Source organism: Podarcis pityusensis (assembly GCF_964106645.2).
Source record: "Podarcis pityusensis genome assembly, chromosome: 2".
Classification (NCBI taxonomy): domain Eukaryota; kingdom Metazoa; phylum Chordata; class Lepidosauria; order Squamata; family Lacertidae; genus Podarcis; species Podarcis pityusensis.
This window is the reverse complement of record NC_138029.1, coordinates 6,296,057-6,310,339: the sequence shown is the minus strand read 5'-3', so window position 1 is coordinate 6,310,339 and position 14,283 is coordinate 6,296,057.

Here is a 14,283-nt window from a genome sequence, read left to right as displayed (position 1 = left end):
AATGTGGGTCGGGGCAGGAAGGGGGCGGAAGTTCAGGGTGCTAAGGGTCAGGTGCGGGGCACCAAGGCTCTGATGCCTCTAGGTGCCCTCTGAGTCATGCATGAGGGCAGCTTTCCCACCCCCTTAGACATCCCTGATTACCAGACGCTTCCCTAGTTGGAACAATATAGTAAACTGTCTTTTGTTATCTTTCCATTTCCCTTGGTTCTCCAGCATGAGCTCCTGTTCCTAAGCGGACCATGGATTGATTGTTTGTTTGTCTGTCTGTCTGTCTGTTTTAGTGGGGGGTGGGGGTGGGGTGAAAGAGAAGAAAAAACAAAACAAGCCAAGGCCCGTTTGAAAACTATGTCCCTTCATACAACAGAGGATCAAGAAATGAGTATAAAAAAATAGTAATAATTTCATACCATAGACTAAACGAAATCTAAGTCATTACTTGAAGCTGCTATTAGCTGTGAAGAGGGGCAAAGCTAGGCACCAGACTGTCCCTGACTTCTCTACCCCTTTGGCTACAAGTAGTTTTGGAAAGCAGGGATTGAAATCGAGGAAACAGCATGGGAAAACTGTCACACCCTGGCCCCGGGATTTGGCCTGAGCCACAAGCTCAAAGGGGGTCTCAGATGTAGACACTTGTTTATTTTTTGGCATCTGATAAGTTTTGCAACTTGTTTTTATGTGCACCAGATGAAAATGTGGCATGCAAGTTTAAGCACGTAAGAGGAGGTTAGGGGAAAGACATGGGGAGGGCTTCAACGAAGCACTAAGGAGATTGATCCTCAGGGGTTCTCCCAACCCTCCAGGGCAGATTTGGTGAGGTGCAGAGTGCAGGTGGGGGGATGAGAGAGGGAAGTCCCATTGCACCTTGCTCTGGATTCCATTCATGGAACAGGCTAGCTGAATCCATATGCCCCCTCCCAATTTTGCATACTGATATAGATTTTTGTCATATTAAATAATTTAAAATGCCTCTGCTTGTTTTTGTGTGTCATCATTTTAAATTTTTATTATACACTGGGGCCTCAAAAGCTGAAAGGGGCCCAGGTCCCTTTGAACCCCCAAGATACACTCCATGACCACCACAGCTCAGAGCCAAACCAAGAACCCACATAGCAGCATTCATGCAAAATAGAAGAACCAGCAAGGATGGGATCTCTCATGTCACTTCTAGGTAGGTCTTGACAGAGTAGAATCACAGGGCATGAATGGAGAGAGATTATTCTCTCTGCAAATTCAGCGTCATCCAACTGAAGCGATTAGCAGTATTTTATGTATGTATCATGTTTGCATCCTGCCCTTCCTACAAGAACATACGTAGAACATACTGTTCCATTTTATCTCCACAACTAACCTGTAAAGTGTCTTGGAGGGACAGAGGTTTGCCCAAGGACACAAAGCGAGCAGAGATTTCAGCCCAAGTCACCCCACCCAGTCCAAGTCCATCATCCTCTCTGCACATTTGCCCTGTACTAGCTCTCAATAGAGGTCAGCTGGACAGACCAAAGGAAGTATTCCTTCACAATATGCAATTAACCCACGGAATCCATTGCTATAGGATGTTGCGATAAGGCCTAGCACGTGGCTTTTCCAAAGGATGAGATAAATTCAAGGAATCAATGACTGGTGTTAAGATAGGAGCAGGCAAGAGCAGAGGTAGCATGCAGAAGATTGTTGGGTCCTGGGCAGGGACCTTCTGTGCTCACGAACTTCTTTGGGACACTTGGCAAGCCAATGCAGCAGACAGAGTGCTGGGCTGGAGGCAGTGGCAGCTGCTGAAGCAGTTCATGGTTGGGAAATGCTTGTTGCTGCTGGGGGCAATCAAGGAGGAAGCCCTCCCCTTAATGGTACACATTGGGAGACATTGGTGGAGACACGGGAGGTCTTAGCACCATGCTAAGACTGGTTGTCACAGACTGGTTGGACGCAGAGGAATGGTGGAAGGGACCAGCTGCAGAATCACCAAGGCCAGGGAGTGGTGGTGGGACAATGATGAGCGGTCAGAGGGAGAGACTGGGGGGAGAAGGTGTCAGAAGCTGAAGAGGTAACAGGGCTCAGTGAGCTGGGAGAGCTGGTGGCATTTTGGGCAGCAGGTTGCAACTAGATTCTTGTAAGAAAGGATCCCATTTTCCAAAATATGCACATAACCATGCTATAAAATAATAGGAAGCAACTCTGTCCAAGAATGTACTTTCACTTACTTCAAATCAGAACTGGCACCAGGGGCTGGCAAAACTAGGCACCTGCTGAGGTCCACTCACCTGTGGAGGTGGCACAACCAAAAGCTCCCTGCAGGATGGCCATGTGAAAAGGAGTGCAAGGCTCCTGCACTTTGGATGGATGGAAGCGCATGCTGAGAAACTCTGGTGTGTATACCTAAGGTGGATTAAACTACTCTGCTGCTCTAGCATCAGCTCTGAACGCTGGCTATGGCTGTTGGGAGTCATAGTCCAAAAGTACCTGAAGGGCACCACACTGACTATCCCTGGAAAAGCACGACTCCTCACTAGCTGGCTGCCAAATCCTACTTATTACAAACGAAGATTTGGGGGTTAATGCTCACTCTTCTGAGAGGAGATATGATAGCCATCTTCAAATATCTTGAGGGCTTGCACATGGAAGATGGAGCAAGCTTGTTTTCTCTTGCACTGGAGAGTAGGACTCGAACCAGTGACTTCAAGTTGCAAGAAAGGAGATTCTGGCTAAACATCAGGAAGAACTTTCTGACAGTAAGAGCTGTTTGACAGTGGAACAGTCTCCCCCAGGAGGTTGTGGACTCTCCTTTCTTGAAGGTTTTTAAGCAGAAGTTCAATGGCCATCGGTCATGTATGATTTAGGTGAGATTCCTGCACCGCAGGGGGTTGGACTAGATGACCCTCTGGGTCTGTTCCAACTCTACAATTCAATGATCCTAACAAATCCAGTTTTTAAAACCCAGACTTTTTGCGGTTAGGAAAGTGACAGGGAAAGGCACTGAAATGTGTGGGATGAACAAACAAATTAATTGGAATATGTATAAACACCCCAGAAATCAAGAAGAATGCAGGATGAAAGTGCCCCACAAATGAATCAGAATGAATGCACAGTAAAGTAACAGAAATTTGGGGAGGGGGGTCTACTCTCAGCTGGTGAGCAGAGAGTTCAATCTGCTGGCTGCAAGTGTCTGCTTTGCCAGCGTGTTTTGCATGGGGAATGTGCCGGCAAAGCAGAACCTAGCAGAATTTAACCTTGCCTCCTGGTCCATCAGCTGACATCACTCAGGGTTTATCAACACTTCCTCTTCTCCCACTACTTCCCCCACCCCACCTGGAGAAAACTGCTCTTTAGTGCTCAATCAGAGCAAATGACAATTTGGGTTTTCTCTGGATTGACGTTTGCTCCGATTTAGCATGAAAGAGCAGGTTTTTCCTAGGAAGGGAGCAGGCCATGGGTGAAACTGCTGAGACTTAGAAAGCTTGGAAGTGTGAATGAACCCCCGTTGACACCTGCTGTTTCACAGATGAGCATGGTTTGCAGGAACAGGCCTCCTGGGCTAACTTGGACCCCCGGCAGGCCAAAATTGTCCCATGGGCTGGAGGTTCCCAGCCCTGGCATAAAAGGATATTTGAGCTTGCACCCCCAATTCCTAATTCACAATCACAGAACCAAGAGTGCAACTCTCCCCTGCCCCAGGGAAGGGTCAGAGTTCAGGAGTAGAGCGTCTGCCTTGCATGCAGAAGGTCCCAGGTTTGACTCCTGGCATTTTCAAACAAGGCTAGAAAAGATTCCCTCTCGAAACTCTAGAAAGCCACTGCCAATCAGAGAAGACAACCCTAAGCCACATGGGCCAGTGGTCTGACTTCAATATCAGGTATCTTCCTACATCCCAGAGTAGAAATAAACCTCCTCTTTACCACGCTTGAGCTGTGAGTACTGCAGGGTGGTCAAAATGAATGGAGGGGGTATGTAATTCATGATAAGTGATTTCAAACATGCTCTATTATAACAAAAACAAACGGTGGCTCTTTTTCTCTTCTTTTTTTGTAGAGACCAAACTCCCTTGGCAGCATGTTTAACCTGAGTCCCCACATTTACCCTTATAGACTTGTTTTGTCTCCTGCAGGATAGCCTGGCCTTTGCGTAACCTGCACCAGAGCAAAATCCCTTTCTATAAACAGAACCTTCTCGCTGAAACAGCATCTTGGGCCAAGAGCTGCTATCAAAATAAATGCTTTTTTTGGGCAGCCCATAGTCCCAACTCAGCACAGGCTCTGACTGCAGGTTTTCTGCTTCTCTCCCCGCCCCCCTCCAGCTTTCTCTCTTAGCTCCACTACACCAAACACAGAAACTATTATTTGCTTGGGTGCAAGCTGAGGGCACACAGCACTGGTAAGCTGCTGGGGTCCAGCAGGAGACAAGCAGGGGACCAGACAGAACAGCTAAACGGCGCCAGCCAATGGCGCCACCCCCCTCTCCCAAGCTCAAGCCTTCCCTACAAGGCTCTTTTAGGGGACATGGTGATGGTAGAAGGGCGGGGGGAGGAATCATGGAAGATACACTCCTAGCCTCTAAGTACTAAACCAAGCGTCTCCTGCTTGTTGCCTCTCTCAGTACTTTTATCACTATTATTATTTTCCCACATTTATCCACAGCAGCGGAATGAACTGTTGGAATGGGATTGGAGGTGCACCCAGTCCACCCTGGCAGCTCTCTCCAGTCTGCAGCCCAAACCACACATGCATTTTGTTCCTCAACTAATGCATGTCACCCCCCAACTGCCAGGTGTCCTGCTCCTGGTTTTAATGTTGCCCCTCTCCCTCCAACCAATGCAGGTGAAGGCAAGTCCCCCTCACCTGCCCACCCCAGAAGCTGATCTGAAATGAGTCGGGCGCAGTCCCACGAATACTCCTGGCACCGCTTAACTCATACCTCACTTTACTTACTTTGTAAGCTGTTGAACCTGACATGTACACAATTCTCTGAGGAAACAAATGTGCTTCAAATGCGATTTAAAGGTACAATGTGCACACAGCCACAGTCTCAGTTCTTGCTCTACTGTACTGCACAACTGTGTGTGTTTCCATTCTTCACCTAATAGCAGAGAAGCATGGGCTGCTTCCCCAGCCTGAAGTTCAGCCAGCATCTGCTTTGCATGCAGGTCCCGGGTTCAGTCCCCGGCATCTCCATCCTGCATCCCCAGGAGGCAACGATGGGCAGCATCTTGGATGGCTTTAAAACCAATTCATGGAGGAGAGGCCTATGGACGGCTACTAGCCATGACAACTATGCTCACCTCCACAGCTGGAGACAGCAACACCTGGAGAGACTCCACCAGTCATTATGCTAGACGTACCCAGCTTTCTAAGTTTCTATGTCCCCAGTGAGGCTTGGTTCTCAAAGAGCTGCTTCCGCACCCCCCAGCAATGCTCCCTGCAAAAGTGCTGCCCTGTGCAGCTGCCCAGGTGTGGCCAGCTGCTGTGGCCACACCACTGCCACCTTCCTTTGCCACTAGCAAATCTCCAGCCCCAGCCTGCTTCGGCCACTTAAGCTTCCAGCGCCAAGAAGGCTCATTCTTCAAAGTCTGGGTGGTGCTTGCCCCAGCCTGCAGCCTTCCCAATTCCTTCTATTGTTCCCAGTGGCGTCTTATCTCGGCGGCTGGCTGCCTGGCCTGCTGGCTCGGCACGTCCTGTCAGCCTGAGTCCCGAATCCCACCGCAGGGAGCTCCCCCTCAGTCTCTCATTGTTTTGCGGGGAGGATCACTCTCGGATGGGTTCCTGTGTTTTTGGATGGGCCTCCGAGGATTAGCCTTGGCTCCTGGCCAGCTGGCAGCTCGCAGCCTGCCAGGGTGACCGTGGGGTGTGGAGTGCTGGGCCTAGACTTGGGTGTCGTCTTCATTCCCCCTCCCAGGGCCATTGTCCGAGGGCAGGAAGCTGGCCCAAACACGCGACGCAGAGGCCAGAATAGGCTGCGATGGTTCCTAGGGGAGTGTCGCGCTGCGTCGGCCTGGTAGGTTCAACCTCACAGCCCCCCTGAGAAACACATTGAGAAATGGACAGCATGTTTATGTTGCATTTATGAGAACAAAGGGGAAACGGTGTTAGGTATATGTACGGTCAGGCGAGGGCTGATTATCACATGCAAGGACATCACTCGATTATTATTTAGCACTTGATGGCTGGCAGCGGAATGTGTGGTCTGAATCACTGGCAAGCGTTGCGTTAGCTACAGAAGGGCTGTCTGACTGTGGGGCAGATCTATGACGCCTTCTTGCAACACGCATGTCATGGCCCCCTGATGCTGCCACTGTCAAGGGATGGAAAAGCACGTCTGGGGCAGCTCTGAGGTTATCCCCAAAAGGTCTTTGTTCTTTCTTCTACTGCAGGGTTGAGACACGCATGGCCCTCCAGATGTACAAATGCAAATCTTGTCAGCCCCAACTTGTCAGTGGTCAGGGATGATGGGAGTTGTAGCCCAGGAACACCTGATGTCCTCATCCCCTGACCTACCTGGCAGCCCGACAGTGTGCCAAGACCAAGTCCAAAATCTGAGGGTCGTTAAGCATCCTCAAAGTCCATGGTCTGAGATCCAAAGTCGAAGGCCGAAAGACAGAAAATGAGGTTCAGGGTCAATTCAAGTCCGAAGTCAGGATGCAGTCCAGAGTCATGCCCAAAGTAAAACTCATGGAGGTTCAGAAGTGTCCAAAACGAGGTTCCTCAATGTGGGCAGTTCAGCAGACACAGCACCTCAGCCCTGCTGCCTTCTGACACTGTGCCTGCTGATTGCAGCCTCTGGCCTTGATAAGGCCTGTGACTCTCACCTGCTCAGCTGAGGAATCACATGCCTCCTTCCCCACCTGGCCCGCTAGTGAACTGGGCTGCAGGCCCTGGCTTGCTTCCTGGAGCGCCAGCCCACTGTTCCCTATATCTCAGGACTCCCCGTTGTTATGTAGTGTAGTTTCACCCTGGGCCAACAGGGGGATACTGTATATAGTTTTCACTCAGGTCTGTAGATAGTTTTCACTCAGGTCCGCGTCTGTTATTTTAGGCGGGAACTCTGGGCTGTTGTGGTTACAATGTTGACAGCCGGCTGCCTATAAATACAGGCCGGCTGAGCTGTTCGCAGTCAGTTCTATTCCAGCTTACCATAATAAAGAGCTACTTGAAGAAATCGCTGTGCCGGCTGCTATGTCAACCCACGACCTAACTCTGGCGACGAGGATGGGATGGATGGACATCAGAGCACAGCCAGATGCGGCCAGCCTCTGAACTGAGCTGAATCACTGAGCTGAATCACAGAGCGAAATCACTGAGCGAAATCACTGGGCAGAACCAATTCAGAGCTGACTGTTCTGGCTAGAGCACTGTGTTCCATCCATCGCCCTTCACGCCGGCATCGGAATCATGGCTTCACTTGTGCCTCTACCGCCGTTTGCGCCAGCCTCTGAATCATGGGACTCCTACCTCGCTCGGTTCGACTGCTACCTCCAAGCCAACGAGCTGACAGAAGTATCACAGGAGCGGAAGCGGGGCCTATTCCTCAGCCTCTGTGGGCCTGAGGTGTTTGAGACGGCCCGAGCGTTGGTTGCGCCTGAAGCAGTCCAGGCAACACCATGGGACACGATCCAAGAGAAGCTCCGCAACCACTACGCACCAAAGCCGTCCAAGATTGCTGCCCGCCATGTGTTCTACCACCGGAACCAGGCAGAGGGGGAGTCAATCAACAACTACACCACCGCCCTGCGACAGGCTGCCATGCACTGTGAGTTCCGAGACTTAGACGATGCCCTGATGGATCGAATCGTCTGCGGGGTCCGGGACATCCATCTGCAACGGCGCCTCCTAGCCAAGCCAGACCTCACGCTACAGAAAGCCATTGAGGAGGCTGTGGCCTCAGAAGCTGCTGAACGCTCCGCCCAGGAGATCCGCAAGTCCAGCAGCCCGCGTCTTGCTAGGGAGCCAGTTCCGGTGCATCATGAAGAGGCCAGCAGTGAGGAGGCATCCTCCAGTGAAGACGATGACGTGCACCAGACAAAGCGGGAGCGCAGGAAGTTCCAACAGAAGTCCAAGGGCCAACCGGAATGTGCTGGCTGCGGAGGCAACCATTCCCGTGCCAAGTGTCGATTCAGAGACGCCATCTGTAGGAAGTGTTCCAGAAGGGGCCACATCGCTAAGGTCTGCCGATCGGCTCCGTCTGACACCCCCCCTTCATCGACTCGCAAGTCCAAGTCTTCACTCCAGTCTGCCAAGGAAAGTTGTTTCGCTCTCACCAACTGCCGCTGCCCGTCTGGAACCACGATTGGCCAAACCGACTCGCCTACGCGACGCAAGCTGAACGTCACGGTGCTCATTGAAGGAGCTCCATGTGACATGGAGATCGACACCGGGTCTGCCCTGTCCATCGTGTCATGGAGCACCATCAAAAGACTGGTACCCAGAGTGTCCAAAAGGCAACTCGACTCTCACCGCGTACACCTGAGAGACTACCAGGGAAACGACATTCCCGTGGTAGGCGTTGGCCGGTTCCGGATCGCCTTCAAGGATTTTTCGGGCCTGCTCCGGTTGGTGGTGGTCGAAGGTCAGCGGCCAAGCCTCCTAGGGCTAGACTGGTTTGATGCCCTCGGCCTGGAAGTCACCGGCATCAACTGCATCTCTAACGCAGAGACTGAGGGTCTGGTCAAAGACTTTGCCGAGGTTTTTGACGGCACCTTGGGCCAATATACAGGTACGCCCATCTCCTTTAGCCTTGATCCACAAGTCGCCCCCATCAAGCTAAAGCCACGCCGGGTTCCCTTTGCTCTCAAGGCTAAGGTGGACGAACAACTGGACAAACTGATCGCCCAAGGAGTTTTGGAGCCGGTTGACCACGCAAAGTGGGAAACCCCCATCGTCACGCCTGTCAAGCCAGATGGGTCGGTGAGAATCTGCGCTGACTACAAGTGCACGATCAACAAGGCACTTCAGCAGCACGCTTACCCGGTTCCTGTTGTCCAACACCTGCTGCATTCCCTGGGTGAGGGTAAGGTCTTCGCTAAGCTGGACCTTGCCCAAGCCTATCAACAACTGCCAGTCGATGATGCCACTGCTGAAGCCCAGACGATCGTCACCCACCGGGGGGCTTTCCGTTGCCGCCGGTTGCAGTTCGGGGTGAGTGTGGCTCCTGGCATCTTCCAAAGCCTTATGGAGCGTCTCCTGCAAGGGCTTCCGGGCGTGGTACCATATTTTGATGACGTCTTGGTGTCTGCAGACTCACACCAGCAGCTGTTCGAGCGCCTCCGTGCCGTGCTGACCAGGTTCCAGGAGGCCGGGCTCAAGGTAAAGAGGGACAAGTGCCAGATCGCCGTTCCACAGGTAGAGTTCCTGGGCTATCTTATCGATGCCTCCGGTCTTCATCCAACCACATCCAAGATCCGCGCTATCCAGCAGGCCCCCACCCCAAAGAACAAAACGGAGTTGCAGGCATTCCTGGGGCTGCTGAACTTTTATAACATGTTCCTGCCCCACAAAGCCACAGTGGCTGAGCCTCTTCACCGACTCCTTAGCACTAAGACGCCTTGGGCCTGGGGTCATCGGGAGACGGCGGCCTTCAACGCGGTCAAGGCTCTCCTTTCTTCAGACAGTGTGCTGGTACAGTACAGTGAATCCAGGCCGCTGGTCCTTGCCTGCGACGCCTCACCTTTTGGCATCGGTGCTGTCCTTAGTCACCGTTTTCCAGATGGAAGAGAAGCACCGCTCGCCTACTTTTCCAGGACACTATCTCCGACGGAACGGAATTACAGCCAGCTCGACAAGGAGGCATTAGCACTTGTGGCTGGAGTGAAGAGGTTCCATGAATACCTCTATGGCAGGACTTTTGACCTCATCACTGACCACAAGCCACTCCTGGGCCTCCTCGCCGGTGATCGTCCAACTCCACCGGTCCTCTCACCACGCATGCTGCGATGGACTGTTTTCCTGGCTGCCTACCACTACCGGCTCATCCATCGCCCGGGGAAATCGATGGGCCATGCTGACGCCCTCAGCCGTTGCCCTCTTCCAGCATTTGTGGAAGACCCGGCTCCAGCTTCATCGCTCCTTCTGATTGAGGATCTTCCGGCAGCGCCTGTATCGGCTGCCACTGTGGCCTCCGCATCTGCCCAGGATCGCACCATCAGCCGGGTGCTCAACTGGGTGTGGAGGGGGTGGCCACAAGGGCCTGTTGCATCGGAGTTCCAGCCCTTCGCAACCAGACAACATGAACTCTCAGCTCATCGCGGCTGCCTGCTGTGGGGAGACCGCGTCGTGATTCCCCAGGGACTCCGTCAGCGCGTCCTGGAGGCTCTGCACGTTGGCCACCCGGGAATTGTCAAAATGAAGGCGTTGGCTCGGTGTTACGTCTGGTGGCTTAATATGGACGATGCCATCACTGCCTGGGTGTCCGCCTGTCAAGCGTGCCAGGAGTCGAGGCCTGCACCACCGGCAGCTAAGGGACACACCTGGGAGACGCCAAAGACACCCTGGTCGAGGGTGCACATCGATCTGGCTGGCCCCTTTCACGGCCGGACCTTTATGGTAGTGGTGGACGCCTATTCCAAATGGCTGGAGGTCGCCCTGATGCCCTCCACCACTACCGAAGCTGTCATCCGGGTGCTGCGAGGCCTGTTTGCAACGCATGGGTGTCCTGATGTCCTTGTCTCTGACAACGGACCGCAGTTCACGTCAGGCACGTTTGAGCGGTATCTTTTGGGACTGGGCATCCGCCATGCCCTAATGGCACCCTTTCATCCATCCAGCAACGGGCAAGCGGAAAGAATGGTGCGCTCGACAAAAGAGGCACTGGCGCGCCTGGACCGGGGAGACTGGCATGAGCGGGTCGCCGAATACTTGTTCGTGCAACACATCACCCCTCATGCGGCCACAGGGAGGAGTCCTGCTGAACTGCTTATGGGCCGCCGCCTCAGGTCACCGCTCGACCGGCTACACCCAGACTTTGCCGTGGCTGAACCCCCAGGCTGTGCCAACGCACCACGGTCATTTGTCCCAGGAAACCAGGTCTTTGCCCGGAACTATGTGGGGGACATCCCTTGGGTGCCAGCCACAGTAGTGGGAGTCACTGGACCTCGCTCGTACCAGGTGGCACTCGAAGACGGACGCTTGTGGCGACGGCACATAGACCAGCTTAGGCGCAGGGTTGGGGACTTGGACACTACCGAGGTGCCCCCAACTGCGCTTGCGGCTCCAGAAGAGACACGTACAGATGGCGAGGCCCCACCTACACCTCCCTCGCAAGCTGCCAGCGTGGAGCCGAACCAAGCCGTTTCAGAACACTCAGACCACTCCACTTGCGGAGGCTCCACCCACAGCAGCGGATCCAGGGGAGTTGGTTCCAACGCCACCTAGGGTCGCACCACAGCCTCAGCGAGAACTGTGTGGCCCTCCGGACTTGGCTACCAGTCCCCGGCGGTCTGGCAGAGTTTCCAAGCGCCCAACTTATTTAAAGGACTATGTTGTTGGACAGGTATCACTGTTGGTCTAAGTATGGGAAATGTAACCGATATGCTTTTGTGCTTAATTGAACCATTACGCGTAGTGCTGTATATAAGGAAACCATTACGATTGTAACTAACGCCTTATCTCGGTGGGGAGGGGTGTTATGTAGTGTAGTTTCACCCTGGGCCAACAGGGGGATACTGTATATAGTTTTCACTCAGGTCTGTAGATAGTTTTCACTCAGGTCCGCGTCTGTTATTTTAGGCGGGAACTCTGGGCTGTTGTGGGTACAATGTTGACAGCCGGCTGCCTATAAATACAGGCCGGCTGAGCTGTTCGCAGTCAGTTCTATTCCAGCTTACCATAATAAAGAGCTACTTGAAGAAATCGCTGTGCCGGCTGCTATGTCAACCCACGACCTAACACCCGTGTTCATGGGGACAGGGGCCTCTCTGGTTCTGGCGAGTGGTCCTGTTGCTTGGTTTCCTGTGCACTGGCCACTGACCCCTCGTCATCCTCTGGCCACCTGCAAGTACTACCTACACCAACCTCTCCTTCCCCATCCCCAGCTTGCCCCTATGTGACCCAGTCTCAGCTGCACCCCTTGCTGGGATCCTCTTGCTCCTCCCAAAGTCCTGCCAGTTCATGACATCTGGAGGGCCATCAGGGTGCCCACAAGAATAAAATATTGGGGGGCAGGTAAGCCCAGCCCCACAGAATCAAGCACATGACAGGGCACACCCACACCATTTGAATTGCAATGCCTATCAATTTTGGGGGTGCCAGCCCCCTCAAATATTTTATTGGGGGGCGCAAAGGGACCTTGGCCCCAGAAGTCGGCTCCTATTAGGGCCATCATTTCCCTAGTCTACCGAGAGTAGTTCCTTTCCATAGGGTGGACAGAGGCAGAAACACCTTCATACTGTTTGTCTAGTCACATTCACTCCATGCAAACCCAATTACTGTTTGGACCTCTCTTGGCACCGCTCTGCTACAACACAGCTTCCATTTAGCATATACACACACACTGAATTTTGCCTTTTCAAAACCTTCAGGAGTCTTCTGAAATGTATTTTTCTGCAAGTGGCTTTTCCCCGTGAGAAATGAGATGGGCACATCTAACTGCAGCTCCTTTTGTTCCATTATGTTAAAGTGAACTGGAGCGCCACACCTGCCATACTTTTAAAGCACATTTAAAATGCAAGCCTTCCCCTGAAAGAATCACGGTGCTGGGAATTGTGGCTCTGTGAGGAGCAAACTACAGCTCCCAGGGTTCTTTGGGTGAAGCCATGTGCTTTAAAGTTATGGTGCAGCATTAACTGATTTCTAAGAGACAAAAGACGAGGCCCTCCTGGAATCCCTGGTGGCTGTATGTGGCCCCTTGACTGCATGTGATGAACCATGTGCCAATGCTGATGGAAATAAATAATTGTGCTTAATGGTTAGAGCAGAGAAGCCCTTTCTATGCTGGGAGTTTGCTGCCTTGGCCCACAACTATCACTGTTTTTTTTCTTTTCCTGGTATGCTCAGATTCCATTTGGAGAAACTTAACCCCCCAAAGAGACACAATGGGCTCTTTAATCAGTTCAAAAGAACTCTTCTGTTGCCAGCCGCTGGAGACTGCGGCCAAGGAGCGCTTGCCAGCTCTGGGATGGAGAGGGACGAGGTGGGAAGTAAGTGGCAGATCCATCCTGTCCTCTCCTCCTGGGCAGCCCATCCGGGCCCTCCGCTCAGTGCCCCTGAGTCCAGTCTCAGCACGTAAGCCTTTCTCCGCTCTGCAGCCCCTCCCTGGCCTCCTGACCCCTCATTGTCACACTCCCCACCACCTCGCTTGTTAAACACCCTTCGACAAGCAAGCAGCTGCCTGCCTATCTTTCCTTACAATAGCCTGAAAGTCATAAGGCAAGACCATTTGTCAAAAATGTCCAATGGGACAGCCAGAGAGCCGATATAAATAGCAACAGAGCTGGGGCAAAGCCAGGGCTCCTGATGTAGACCCTTTGCAAGGAGGTTAAAAGAACCCTCCAGAAATGGGTAGTGGAAAGGGTGGGTGGGGAGGGAAAGGGGGGAACCTCCCAAGTTCTGAGGGTTATGGTTCTTCTATGGCTCAATCAAAAGAAAACTATTAATAGGAAGTTATTAGGAAAACAGGAAGCCTTGACACAAGCTAATGTAAGTTATGTGTTAGAAGGTACTTGGCCATCTGTCATGGATGCTTTAGTTGAGGTTCCTGCATTGGAGCAGGTTGGGACAGATGACCCTCAGGGTCCCTTCCAACCGAACGATTCCATATTCTATTTCTTAATCTATAATGGGGGTGGGGAATCTGTGGCCCCCACTCGCTCCCACAGGAGGCAGGGGCTTTGGAAGAGGATTCAATGACTTTCTGGAGGAGAAGGCTCCATGGGAGGGCTCCTGTGCTCTGGTCCTGCTTGTGGTCAGTCGCTGTGAGAACAGGATGCTGGCCTAAGTGGGCCAGCAGGCTCTTCTCACATTTGTCAATGTTGCAGGACTACAACTCCCAGCAGCCATGGGTAAATAATCATGGGAGTTGAAGTCCATCAACAGGCCCTCCAAGTGTCCCTATTTTACAGGGACAGTTCCAGATTTAAAGAAGCCATCCCGATTTCCCTCAGGATGTCCCTATTTTCATCTGAGAAATGTTGAAGGGTATGGAGCTTTGCAACCCCCCCAAGCCAAGGAGATAAATAACTATACAACCTTGAGAAGACATCTGAAGGCAGTTGGGCATAGGGAAGCTTTTTAATGTGTTTTTATATGTTGGAAGCTGCCCAGAGTGCCTGGGGCAACCCAGTCAGATGGGTGAGGTATAATTATTATGGGT